Source organism: Aulonocara stuartgranti (assembly GCF_965226115.1).
Source record: "Aulonocara stuartgranti genome assembly, chromosome: 2".
Classification (NCBI taxonomy): domain Eukaryota; kingdom Metazoa; phylum Chordata; class Actinopteri; order Cichliformes; family Cichlidae; genus Aulonocara; species Aulonocara stuartgranti.
Window position 1 is genome coordinate 25,040,015 of NC_138940.1, and position 14,763 is coordinate 25,054,777.

Consider the following 14,763-nt stretch of genomic DNA (forward strand, 5'->3'; position numbering starts at 1 on the left):
ATATTTGGCATGCAGACCACCAACTTTCTGATTAGTAGATGACCTGCTCTACCTCCTTAGTCACAACCACCCCTGACTTATATATGTTGGAAAGCCTGTTTGTTTTCTTTAAATGGTGCCACATTTGTAAGGAAAATGCATTTGTGGTTTAGCAGCAGAGTTGTGTATGTGGGTTGTTCCCATTAAAAACTTTCCTGGTCTTCCCTGCTACACTGTAAAAAAGGGCAGTGAAATTGACATAAAAACCATGTAAAACCCCTACAGAAATGCATAGTAAACCCCAAAACACAACTTTCCTGTTTCGATCACAGTGAATTATTGTAAACCTTTAAACAGAATGTTCCTGTTATATTTACAACATGAATGTGTGATTATAATCAAATTTATTGGTTAAAACTACAAATACTGTGAATAAAAACAGTGAAACACCGTAATACTCATAACCAAACAATCATGTTAATTTGACATGCAAATACTGTAAAAATCACAGTTTTAGTCAGTTTTTCTTAAAAACACATGACGTATATGTAAGTCACTTTACAACTGCATGGATGTACTGGGCCTACTTTTAACATGATTCATGAAATGATGCAAAGTCATGGATTGGACTAATAAAAATGTTTTCACAGAAGATGTCATTGTGAACCTGAGAGGTTGCCTCTCCATTTATAGGCTATATAAAAATATACAATTAAAATTGTTTACATCATGTTTTTTTCTTAAATCATTTGCAGCCTATTGTAGGGTAACCAATAAGAAATTATTATTTAACGACTAAGTAATGCTTCTGTCATAATGCTTGTATTCTTTATGTTTCTTTTAATTGCAATGTGATACTTAGACTAGAATACTTTTTTGGGTTAGGTCAGCAATGTCTCATTATTAAAGGCTAAACAAACTTACAGTGCCTCCCATAGGATCTCTATGGTGCCTCATCTCCACAGAGCTGTAAGCTACTTCAGGCCACTCACAGTTGCACTGAGCGCGCCTAATTTTGAATGTGCATCTGAAGCTCGTCTCTGATTGGATAATGACGTGAGGGCGGGAGGAGAAGAGCGCCTAGTTCACGACTATAGCTAACGAGCCAGCACGAGAGCGAAGACGGGAGAAGAAAACATCGAACTTTCAGCAACTACGTTGTTAGGACAAATTACAAACATACGATTTCAAGTGTTTTTTGAGGATCTGTGTTTGTTCGTCAGAAAGTCTGCACGGTAAGTTCAATATCTTGGCGACGTTTTTTCGAGATAAAAGCACCAGTTGATATTTAGACCAAGGCTCATAACCTAGCGCTAGCATGCTAGTTCAGCTGAAAAGCACAGGCAAACTTTAGAAATACTAAAAATGATCATCTGCGTCTTTTGTAAAAAGGTATTGGTCACATTAAGAGGCTATGTACTACATTGCAGAGTGCATAAGAATGAGCCTTGTTGTATTTTTAAATGTGTTGGCGCCAATTGCAGCCAAACATTCACCATGTACTCTGCTTTCAAGGGGCATTTTTATCGTGTGCACAATGCACCTGCACTTCAAGCTACTCCTAAAGCTCTTGTTGCAGATTTAAAATGTGCAGTTTCATTATGTGCCCGCCATTTTCAAACAGTGAAAGAGCTAGTGTCTCACTTAAATGATCATATTGCAGGGGGCAGGTCTGTGTCATGTCCAGTAAGTGGTTGTAAGCATATGTTTACAAAAAAGTCATCATTTACTTCTCACATGTGTAGGAAGCATAAAGCTTGTTCCCCAGATGGTATTGATGACATGTACAAGGAATCTCGTCCTCAGCCCCCAAATGACAGTACAGAATATTCAGAAAAAACACATGAAACTATGGCATCTGCTAGTTCAGCCAGTGATATGCCAGAGAAGGATAGTCATTCTTATCTCAGAAACATGTGTCTCTTTTACCTTAAACAGCTACTCAGCTACTTTGAAGAGAAGGAGGAGTCCATGCTTCTCTGTGTTGAAGATACATGTCTGGCAGATGAGGTACAACTGGAGCAAGTGCCTCTGACACCCACTATTATCATGTGTGGTAAGTCTGTTTCATAGCTCTCTCTCTCTCTTTTTTTTTTTAAGTGCATTTTTTATAGAATGTCATGTGACTGCCGTGTTTATTGATATAACCTGTTAAATAATTTCTTCACAGGACAGTCCTGCTATTCCTCAAGAAGATACATGCTGAGTGTTGATCGGCACCTCGTCAGCACAAACATATCCTCCTTCATTTCTGCACTGTGCCTCATGTTCGGGAGCTACTACAATTTCAACATCCATTATCCATCTGAGCTGGCTTCCACTTTAGAGTTTCTTCAGAGGTGAACAAATATGGCTTTGTTATTTCTCATAACTGAGACTCTGGGATCTGGAGTCTGGCTTTGATGTGGTTCGAGTCCAGGTCTGGCTCTGAGTCTCGGTCGGCTTTGGAGCCGGTTTCAGTTGTTTTTTCTGTTTTTTGTTGTTGTTTTTTTTGTTTGTTTGGTTTTTTTAAATACATTAACAGTCTGAATCTGGGTCCAAGCCTGGCCGAGACTCAGGGCTAGACCAAGCGTCAACTGACGTCTGACTACCTATAACCTTTGCTTTGGATTTTAACAATGCTAAAGTGTGACATATCACTGCAGAAGACACTCGTGAAGGGTGCCAATACTTTTGACCATGCATTGTTCACTTCCCCACAGCATTTTGGTTATACTTTGTCTTGAACGTGGTCATGGCCATGACTGTATATATATGTATATACTTAATTTTTACTTACTTTGTATGTGTATTTTAACTGATCAATTATAAAAATGCTTAATAAACTTTTATATGATTGTTATTCTACAGGTGTTTCTTCTCCATAAACCCAGAAAAAGGAACCAAAGTAGAGAACAAAAACTCAAAGCGTCGTCTCAGTGTGAACCCTCGAGTCCTCACCCTGATTTAGGATCTCGCCGACCACGAGTGGCGCTAAGCCTAAATCTTGACTCTCTGTGGACTGTTAGTTTTACTTTGTTAATTTTGTTCCACAATGTGTACTGGAACCTTTTACTGGTCGAATGCATGAAGCCAATTCATGAAGATGTTCTTTCTTTGTAGGAATGTTCTTTATTTACATAAGAAAAGAAAAAAAACAACATGCTGCTACTGCAGTGTTTCTAGACCACATGTGTAGGTTTGTTTCACCACGTGGTTTTGCTGATGTTTTCTGACCAGGGCCATGGTTGTGGTGACAGCAGGGTGCGTGTTGCGTTGCACGGTGATTATGATCATTTTTGGCACAATATGTGTTTTTTGTTTTAAAGTCTTAACAGGTTATTTAACTTTTTCTGGTGGAGGGTCTAACAAATGCTTGTTTCATGAACATGGTTCTTGCTTTGCAGGAATGTTCCACAGCTTTTATAGCCTATATTTTGATTGAATTGTGTAGTTGCTGTGTGCCTTGCATATTGTGTTAGTTGGAAAAATGGATCCATTTGCTGTCATTTTGCTAATGTGGCTGCAAAATAAATTTCCCAAAAGTGATATTTTCCTCTCTTGTGTTTTCTCATGTGTATTTTTGCATGTTTGGGTGTAGGCGTAGCAGTAAGAAATTTGCTGGGTTATGGTTAAAATTTTACATTAAAACATATAATATTCAGCATAGATTTTATGTATAATTTACAGAGCAGCTCCATTTAATATGCACAGTTTCACCGTAGTTCTACCATTTTAAATTAGTTCTTTGTACGATATTTCCCTGTTAATTTTGCAGTTTATGGATCCACAAAAAGCATTTATTATTTGTAAAAGATACAGGAAATAGTGTATTTATATATCACATCTATGTGTGAAATTAACTTCTTTTTCCTGTAGATTTAACAGTTTTAATCTGAGATTCATTCACTGTAAATCAATTTACAAGTTGCATCTGTAAAGCGTTTTTACAGGAAGTCCCTGGTAACCCCAGCTGCCAGGGTTTTCCTGTAAAAACAGCACGTTTTTTTTTACAGTGTAGTGTCAAACAGCTTATTCCGCTAACAAACTGGTGCCTCAATAGCATGTGGAAGAACCATACACAACCAATACAGCCTGGCACTTCCTCCTCATGCTGGTCACCAGCTTGGTCACACAATGCTGTGGGATGGCATCTAGTTCTTCAACCAGCATTTGTGTTGATCCTAAAAGTGTGCAGTAGTGTTGAGGTCAGGATTTTAGGGAGACTGCTGAATCCTCTCCACTCCCAAATTCTGGAGGTAGTCCCTATTAGACCCCACTTAGTTGGGGTGATCATTGTCATACTTTCATTGACTACATTTGGCCCACATACTCAACATTGCTGCTCAATCCACAAATGTATTTTCCGTATAAATATGGCGCCATTTAAGGGGAAACAAACAGGCTTTCCAACGCTATAAGGTTAATTGCCAGGAATTGTTGCTACAACAAAGAAATAATTAATCAAACATTAATACCTAACTTTTGGTTTATCGTGTTTATTATTTCTAAGAATTAAGGCGTTACAAAAATAATTCCCAACATCTATATAGATGTTGATAATGCTGGCACCTTAGGCAGTTTATATGGTAAATTTCTATAAGATTGTTTAACATGTCAACAAGGAATAAGGGAGCAGATACACTACAATCCTTATAGTGAACTCAAATGGTATAGATATATTATTTCACACCATTTCCCTCTAATCTCACCAAAAGAGATACAATATGAGGGCAAATTAGTACTTTAAGAGGGTTTAGGAAAGTGGACAAGACTGCTTCTGTGGAGATTTTTCATATTCTCAGCCAAGAAAAATAAATAAATAAACACCTCCCCTCATCCTACACACTATTTTAACTTTATATTGAATGTTAAGCTGCTTCATCTTTTTATCAGTGACAGTTTATCACTTCTCCATGGTTACTAACATGGTCCTTGTTGATATTTTTTATGTGTTTTGCTTTTATCATTTGCTGCATTTATTAAGTTATAGTGTTCTCAGTATTGTTGAATTTGTATTTGTACTGTATGTTCATCTCTCCTTCTGTTCATATGCATGCCCTCTATCATTTGTGTTTATTATGTATTTGTTAACAGATTTTTGGATATGCAACATCTACATCTATGTGACTGCTGCATGAGACAAGAATCCAATAGAGGCCTATATCTATCTAAGAGCATTTGTAAGCAAATGATTCCAGCAATTAAAATTAGTTTAACTATATATCATAAAAATATATACATTAAAAAAAACATCCGAGTCCTCTTTAACACAATGCAGATTTTCAAGCTCTTTTAGAAGAAGAGTCATAGAAAATTATTCAACTATGTGCTTATCTGGAAAACTGAACAAATCAAAGATGGATTGGAAGCACAATCGTGCAGTCACAAAAATAAAATGTTATGGCCGGGAAGTGTGAACACAAACTGGCAGAAAATCTTGTTCACTGTAGGAGATCAAAAGCAGAGACAGATCTCTAAGAAACACACCAACCAGCCACTCTTTGGTCATTTACTGACATTGGTTGACCGATAACAGGAAGTAGAGACTGTATAACAGGACAGACTGCAGACCTAAAAATTGTCAGATGCCATGTAAAAAATAACAGATTTGAAATGATTAAGGCAGCACAGTCGCACGGTTGTTAATAATAATGGATTGGATTTATATAGCGCTTTTCAAGGCACCCAAAGCGCTTTACAATGCCACTATTCATTCACTCTCACATTCACACACTGGTAGAGGCAAGCTACGGTTGTAGCCACAGCTGCCCTGGGGCAGACTGACAGAAGCGAGGCTGCCATATCGCGCCATCGGCCCCTCTGGCCAACACCAGTAGGCGGTAGGGTAAAGTGTCTTGCCCAAGGACATAACGACCAGGACAGAGAGCACGAGGATCGAACCGGCGACCTTCCAGTTACAGATACGCTTCCCAACCCCCTGAGTCACGGTCGCCCTCAACAGTTGGCACTGTTGCCTCACAGCAAAAAGGTCCTAAGTTCAATTCCACCATCAGGCCCAGGTCTTTCTGTGTGGAGTTTGCACGTTCTCCGTGGGTTCCCACAGTCATGCAGATGGTGGGGATAGGTTAATTGGAAACACTAAATTGCCCATAGGTAGGAATGCAGTGCAATTGGTTTTCTCTTGTCTATTTGTTCACCCTGCGATAGACTGGCAACCTGTCCAGGGTGTACCCCGCCTCTTGCCCTAAGACAGCTGGGATAGGTTCCAGCTCCCCCCGTGACCCTGAAAAGGATAAGCAGAAGTGAAAGGATGGATGGAAATTATTAAGTAAAATAATAGTTCCTGTCTACTTTATTGTGTTATTTTCTTTTCTTTGTTTTTTGTGGGTTTTTTCTTACTCGGAAAGATTTATTCAGCGATGCATCAAATATTACCTCTTTACACTTTCCACACCTGAATTTTAAGCATTTAGAGAGCGAGGTGTCCGGGACGCAGTGTCATCATAGACGATAGCACAACCTTTCAAGAGATCAGTGAATGTGCACCCCGAGGTCAGGTACATGCTGCAGATGCTTACAGTCATTTTCATACCTTTTGTTCTTTGCTGATATAACTCAAAACTAAAAACACTCTGATACAGGGATTTAAAAAGAGCACCACTGCACCATCATTTAGCAGCTAATTGTTATTTTAATTGTCAGAAATGAACAACGCTCAGTTTTGTTTTCCTGCACGGCCAGGGATTGCGTTCAATACCCTTCTCACGTTTAGTTCTCACAAATGAGCAAATTCGTTGGTTGTGCCAGTCATTTAATTTACAGGCGGGTGGACTGAAAGGATTGATCATTTGCTTAATCTATTCAAGCCCTTCAGTTGTGTGAATGCTTAACACATCGCATTTATCCCTGGAAGAAAGTTGAGGAGGAGATGAGGGGGAGAGATGTTGAAAGAGAGAAGATGCATAGAGGATATTTACTTTGATGTGCTTGCAAACAAGGCCTTAGCTCACCCTAAAAGAAGATATTTCAGGAAGAGTGATGTAATGGATGCGCATAAACCCCACAACACTAACAAAACTATGAACACACACAGACACTATTACAGGCAACAAATTCAGATAGTCATTCCTTAGAGTTACCTGATAAGGTGCATTACAAACATGTTTTTTAGAACAGTGCTCGAATCTTCCATCTATCTCATTCCCCCACTCTCTCTCTCCTTCATCTCTCGCTCTATCTCGACTGTTTTTTCCCTCTCTTTTCATCTCTGTCACTGTCCTCCAGCTGGCTAGGTGAGATAACTCCTCCACACCGAGATACTCTCAGCTCATTGGCCCAGCAATGGAACACAGGGCACCAGTCAAACACTGCATCATTAGTCGTGTAGATCATGAGCTGAGCCAGAGCGCTTATCAGGTCTTACTGATCCTGCTCTGTCCTAACCCATCCCACAAATCCAACAAGTCTTCAGGAAAAAAAAGCATGCAGAGTTTCAGCTGCTTACCAGCTCCATTTTGTTTAACACCTAATTCCTCTTTGAATACGGAGTAATCAGACTTGTTTGACAGACAAATCAGTGCTCTCAGAATGGCTGACAAAGTAAAGAGATTATTTTGAGAGGCCTTTGCATATTTGCATTAGAGTCCCTTCATTCTGTTGGTTTAAGGCTGATAAAAAAGCTCTGGGCAGGATTTAATTTGTTTGAATGTGGTTAGTAATTACACTTCAGCCAGAGTTCTTCTTGTTGAATAACAATGTCGCCTTGCTTTTGTTCAGGGGGGAGCTAAATAAATTGCCCAATCTATTTCCAGCACTTAAAATCATCTTCCATCAGGCCAGATGATGAAAAATAACTTAAGCTGTGTGCAAGTGTCGATATGTGTGCATACAAATGTCTGTGTCGATGCCTGTAACGTTTAATGTGTGTTCAGAGGCATTTCTCTGTCCACCAGACTGCAAGGAGAGAAAAATTGCAAGGGAAATGAGTGTGTGAGAGTGTGAGAGCAAGAGTGGAATAGCGTGACACAAATTCACATTCATACCACAGTACAAACCCTGTTGATGTATTGTTGAGAAATGTGTATCTCAATTGGTTAGCGAGTGGTTTTTGGACATTGCTAGCTGTCACTAGCTGAAACTGCAAATCGGGTGCTACACCAGAATTCTCTTTATGACTGATGCTGTCAACACACTGCAGTCATTGTGCCAACTTGACTGCAAGCACTCACGAACTATAAGCAGAATGCTAGCAAAATCTGAAAAAGGGCAAAACAAAAAACTGTGGTTTGCAGTAGTTGTGCCACAAAACATGTTCACTGCAGCACTGAGGCAGTGCTGCAGTGAACATGTTTTAAAAGGCTTAACATTTACTCCATTTCCAGTTTGTGTTACACTTTTCACAGTTTCGCCACTGCTTGAAGAATATTGGCAAGTGTTTGCAGATATGTCAGTGTGTTTTTTATGAACTACAGGAAAATTTAGCAGCCCAGAAACTTTACCAGCAGCACACATTGTTGTGTGCCTTAACTTTCAGTCTTTTACCCAAGCTAATCTGCCATTTTTTTGAGGGGATAAGAGATCTGATCTAGATTATCATATTAAGATTTGGGACACATCATCAGTAGTGGACCTTGGATTCATTGGGTGTTTCGGCCATTATCTAGACACCCTCATCCAAAGAGGCCCTGCCAGGGTTGATCAGGCCCTGGAGTGTGTCACTGGTTTGTGTTAAATTGTTATTTCAAATCTTCTTTCTTCTCTTTAGTTTCCTACAGTTTATTTTCTCCTATCTATTTGCTGCAACGGAGAAATAATACTTACCTCTTTAGCATTTACAGAGCCTAACTTCTTCAAAGGGATAGAAAAGGTGATATAGAGAAGTAAGACAAAACGTACAAGATAGGCGAGAGCAGAGAGGAGAGCCGGAAGGGGGGCGCCCGATCTGGCTTCCCACACCTCTCCGCCAGATTGGGCTGTATGCCCTACCTCCCCACTGCCTACCAGAAAAGGGAAGTGGGAAAGAACACTGAAAAAGCCATTACATGAATATTTTTGCCAGTCACTTGGGGAATACACATTTTTCTCTTGCACCAGGTGGTTGCTGACCAAATTCTATGCCTGTTTTATTGAGGCCTTATCCACTTTACTCTACATTGTCATATGTCTAAAGTGGCAGTCCAGTTAATGTCACATGGTTAGCAGTTCTCTCCAGGTCTGAAAGTCTTTTTTCAGCCACATTCATTACCCTTCTCTTTAAAAAGAATGCATGTTTGCAGTTTGGCTTCATTTTCTCAGAAGCCTGAAGTTACATCTTGTCATTTATAATTTCTGTGGTTCAGCCTTATGCAACCACCATGTTTTCATGCCTGACTAAATATAAACCTAACCAACAGTGCTAAAGCTAATTTTTTGACACAAGCTTAACATGTTGTATATGGTTTTGTGTGCACTGTTCTCTCTCTGTACTAAGCTAACAGGTGAGGAAAAAGGTTTGTACAATTAAACAGCGGATGCTGTTAAAAAAAATGTTCAAATACTGATTATGCTAATGCTAAGGTGCTAATTACATTATGGTTTTTCTTTGTCCTCTTCCAACAACGGTGTTATGTTAAGTCATCTAAAAGTGACTGAGTAATAAGAAGGGTTGGACGATACCTTCATTATCATCAAAGATTTGTGCCATTAAAGTTCTTTTATGTACAGTGTTCAAACTAATTAATTAATCAAAGCTAAAGTTATGAAGACAAATTTGACAGCACAAATTATTAAGTGTCACCTATCTTTTGTATCCATTAGCCACTGACGAGCTTCATATTTACCTTTACTTTCTCTTCTACCCACAAGCAAAGACAGATGAGCATACTCTGCAAACATTCACAAACTGTGACCAAAATGAGAAATCATGCCTCCAAACACACTCTGTACAGCAAATATTAATGAATGCATAGTATTTTATTCCATGTAGTGTAAACTACATAAAATGTAGTGTAAACTTAATTACCCACCTCTGCCCTCCCCAACCAATTAATACTAGTTTTTAACAATTCCCAACCTGTTAACCTTATTTAATTAGTATTCTTATATTAACTGTCTGACAGTGATTAACCTTCAACAGGAATTTAAGAAGCCGCTGTAAATGAACAGCCTGAGAGCAATTTAGTCACAGAACTGTTGTTAGTTATTTGCCATTACTGTAAATGTTGCTGTACTTGAAGCTTCTCTGCAGAATTGACAATAATTACTAGAGGCTCCATTTTTTACTAATTTCCTGTCATCTTATAGTGTCATACTGAAACCATTGAGCTAACTGGCTTCAGACTCTTGCTTTTAAGAAACAAGTATGGAATAAGTGGGAGAGGGAATATATATATATACATATATATATATATATATATATATATATATATATATATATACACACACACACACACACATACATACATAGTCGGTGACAGTACAATTTAAGCTGTTACCAGCTGTTGGTTAGTGCTGAGGGATGACTGCACCCTGGTGGTCCCTCATAGGCTGTTAACTTCACTTTAATTTTAAGCCAACAAATTTTAAATAGTCCTGTGCTGCCATCCTGTGTTTAGTACAAAGAAAATAATTGTTTTAATGTGTCAGAACAGGCCTTTCTGGATGTTAAAAAAAAAAAAGAGAGTGAGAGAGAGAGAGAAAATAAAAAATAAAAGAGTAGTTCTTACATATCATTTATCTATTCATCTATAGAATTATGTATGGTTCTGCCATTTTTTGCCTATGGGATCTCAGTATGTGCTCTTCTCTACTGGTATCATTGATTTAAACACTGTAGCACAAACACAGATTTGAACCCACAAAAGGTGTACTGGTCTATTACCACTCATCAACGGGAAGTAGGATGTCAGATTTTTCTGACAAGTCAGTTGGCTTCTAAGGCTGACCTTTGTCAGAGCGTGTCTCCTCTCCCACCCTCAGATATAACATTTCAAGCAAAAAGGTTAATTTTGAGGGCCTGGACAAATTAGAGAAGGTCAGAAATCGTCTTCCCCCTTCACAACATTACAAGGAAACAAACAGCTTATTAGAAAGATATGCTTGAAAGGCTGAATCAGTGTGTGACTTGAAGAGCATTGAAATATAATGAGCTCCAGAAGGCATTCACGTAGGATAGTGTGGATTATTTAGAGACTGTATGTAGGTTTCAGCAAGGTTTGAGTTGAGTCTCAATATAACCAGGTTGCAAGATATGATTAATTTTGTTGTAATTTTTTTTTTCAATTCTGTGTGCACAATGGATTGGGCTAAATGAAGAACCTCAAGACTTCAGCCAGTAGGTGGTGCTGTAGTTTCCTCAGAGACCACTTTAGAGACAGTGATCTTAATATAACGTTGATGTAATCCAGTAAAGCCCAAAGTCATCCAGTAATGTGATGTCACACATTAACACAGTGCTTACCAGAGGTCATTTTGCTTAAATCACCGCATCATTTCAAGGGTTGGGCTCAGACTGAAAGGGCTAAGTGCTTATGTGCTTATGTATCGTACTATATGTTGGTGCAGGGAATTTATAGCACAATGTAGCAAAAGTGAACATGACTGGCAACATGTTATCAGTAAATGAAGTACCACTCATGCCATATTGTGCAAAAGTTTTGAGCCATTTTTCCTTATAAAATAGAATTTTGCACTAACAAGGAAATTCCCAAAGACAGAAAATCTGTGGCACCAGATGCTATGAAGTGAGGAATACAAAGGTATAACTTTTAGTTTAAATAATCATCAATATGTGCAGAGGAGGTCAGGAGAGATGTACACACGCATCTATAAAACACAGTGGAGGCTCTGTCATGGCTTGGGACTGCGATTCAGCCAGTGATGTTTGGGATCTTTTGAAAATTTATGGAATTATGATGCAGAAAAACACTGTCAGATTTTGATCCACCATGCAGTACCATCTTGAAAGTGTGAAATGCTTTATTTTTGCAGCATGATAATGATGCAAAAAAAATGACCACTGCAGTAAAAATATATCTGGATTCAAAAACAAACCATTGAACACATTCACTCATAGATTGTCCTCCAAGACCACTGACTACTACAGGCAGCTAAGTTGCCTGGGAACGTTCAGGCTTTATTGAAGACTAAAGGTGGTAATACCAAATATTGACTTCAACCGTGTTAAAATTGTACAAACAATTGTACAAACAATCTATTTTCATTTTTTTCATAAAATATATAGCAAGAGGGAGAGATGTGCACAAAAAAGAAAGGAAATCGTAGATAGAATTTATTGGGGATAAAAGAATTAAAATTTATGAATGATGTCATTTCATATCCAGTCACTTGATTCCATTCCAGGTCATGTTGACTCATCATCTATGCTGATTGGAGATGAGCTGTTCTTTTTTGAGATGGGTTTCCTCAGCAGCTGCCATCGGCAGACTGTAACCGTACCTCTGGGAAGATTAGAGAGGAATGAGTAGCGGGCTTCATGATGTCAGGAAAGGACCATGAGCTCCTCACATCACAACTTTATTAGTGTACGATGTAATCAAGAGCTGTTTGAGCACCAAGTGAGTTAGGTGGAAAATAAAACCACCCACATACAGCTGCTAATGAGTAATAAATGATTAATGATTTCCCCGTTAATCCTCTTAGTTTAAAGGATAGTAGAATATTGTTTTTAGCCTAGCACTACAAAAATTCAAGAAGAACCAGTTTATTGACATTAATACATGCATGCAGAATAAAGGTGCATATTTTTTTCATCATAGGTGTTTTTATTTAATTTTTTGTGTCCTATCAATCCCAAATTTTCATAACTTAGTTGGCCACACTTTTCCTAATGATAGACCTTTTTTTCTATGTCTGCTTTCTTGGGGTTTTTTTCAGTGTGTAACTACCAATTTGGTGCTCCAGGGTAGCTTGCTCAAAAGCACTTAATTCCACCTTTGCAATTTTAATAAATGGAACTATTTACAGTATTTAGTTAATATTTAGTTAATATATTTGCCATGGGTTCTAAATTGGAGTAATGCACAGTATCCAGGGGTCAGTCATTTTAAGGAACAAACACTTCAACTGTGCCAACCGTGACTTCACCTTCTGGATGGGGAACTTCACATACGGGAAGTTATCAGAACGTTGGAGAAGTTGCTGGATCTAGTGTACCCGAGAGATGGGCCATAACCTGGTCTGCCACACATGAAAACAAGAGTTGATACAATACTGGGATACTGCTACATTAAAAGCCCCAATCAAAGCAGCGATGACCTTCTCGGGAGTGAGGAAAACTCCACCCGTTGACTGTTCAATGCTCAGCTGGAAAATCTACTCAGCAATGGTTTTTAACGTTTAACTTCCCAAATCACAGAAAGGGAGTTACCAACTGCTTGCTCCTCCTGTAACATGTCAGTATAGTATGGGGAAAACTGTGTGCCATAACTGCCTGTTGAGTCTGATTAGTTTTAGATGCTTGTAATCGTTTCTGCAATAAGTCAGATTGGGAAGAAAGGGCTCCCTTTGATTGTTGTCATTATATTTTTGGGCAAAATTTCTAGGCCCAGCCAAGATGTGGGGGGATGGAAGGCTCAGTGGTGTCATTGCGTCTTTTTTGCAGATGATGTGGTTCTGTTGACCTCATCAAGAGATGGCCTCCAGCTTGCATTGGAACACTTTGCATTTGAGTGTGAAGCAGATGGAATGGGAATTAGCACCTCCAAGTCTGATTGCATGGTTCTCATGTGGAAAAAGGTGGAGTGTCCGTGACGAGTTTCAGTATTTCAGGATCTTATGTATGTTTGAGGGGAGGTTTGACAGATGGATTGGTGTGGCATCTTCGGTAATGTGGATATGAAGCTTGATTTACAGTTTGATCTATGTTCTGACGCTCACCTATGATCACAAGCTCTGGATAGTTGAAAGAATGAGATTATGGATACAAACAGAAACAAGCTTCCTCTGAAGCATGTCTGGGTTGTCTGTTGTAGATAGGATAAGACGCTTGGGGATTTGGGAGGGACACAGAGTAGAGCCACTATGAATCCACATCCAAAGTAGCCAGTTGGACGTGGTTCAGGCATCTGACCAGAATGGCTTCTGGGCATCTCCTAGATGAAGTGTTTTTGGTATGCCTTAGAAGGAGGAGGAGGTAAGGAGGCCCCAGGGTAGACCCAAGACATTCCAGAGAGATTAGATCTCCTGGCTGGCCGGTTGTGTGTTTATTTCAGTTATTTCATATTGGGGTCAAAATCATGCAGTTTGGGTTTATTATGTAAGTACAACACATAAAATGTTTACTTGAAATTTCTGTGACACCAGAGTCACATGATGGTATATCGACTTTGATGCAATAATGTTGATAAAAGATGTAAATTGTATTAAAGAAAAGCAGAGTTTCCTTTTTTTTATATATCATTAACTAAATTAATCATATTAATTACATAAGTAATAATGCTCTGGGAAATAAGATTTCTATTATAATTATTACTATCATTGTTGTTGTTGTTGTTGTTTATGATGGACCGAGTTGAATTAGCAGGAGTCACAGGAATTATTAGAAAAAAGGGTTTTCATTTATTTAACCCAAAAAATTATTTTACAAAAGTAATAAATGATGAGCTAATAAAAGAGGTCAAAGGAACAAAATTAAACTCAGGCAAAGAACTCCAAACTCAACAAACCAAAGGAAATGACACACAGGGGCAGTAGCTGGGTCAGACCACTATGACACAACAGGGGTAACTAAACAAAACACAATCAAAACCACAAAAACTATGCAGCACAGTCTAGCTTTTTAATAAACTAAACACCAAATAAGAAAATCAAAACCCACTAAACCCTAAACTCAAATATTTAGTT

The 14,763-nt window shown here is 38.6% G+C and overlaps 1 long non-coding RNA gene across 1 annotated transcript; it reads left to right on the forward strand.

The window, feature by feature from the left end:
• Positions 1-276: 276 nt before the first annotated feature.
• Positions 277-3,507, forward strand: LOC309689391. The gene is made up of 4 exons (XR_014271349.1): positions 277-1,214; positions 1,918-2,035; positions 2,150-2,318; positions 2,830-3,507. It is a non-coding gene; the product is annotated as an uncharacterized lncRNA (long non-coding RNA).
• The last annotated feature ends 11,256 nt before the right edge of the window (positions 3,508-14,763 follow it).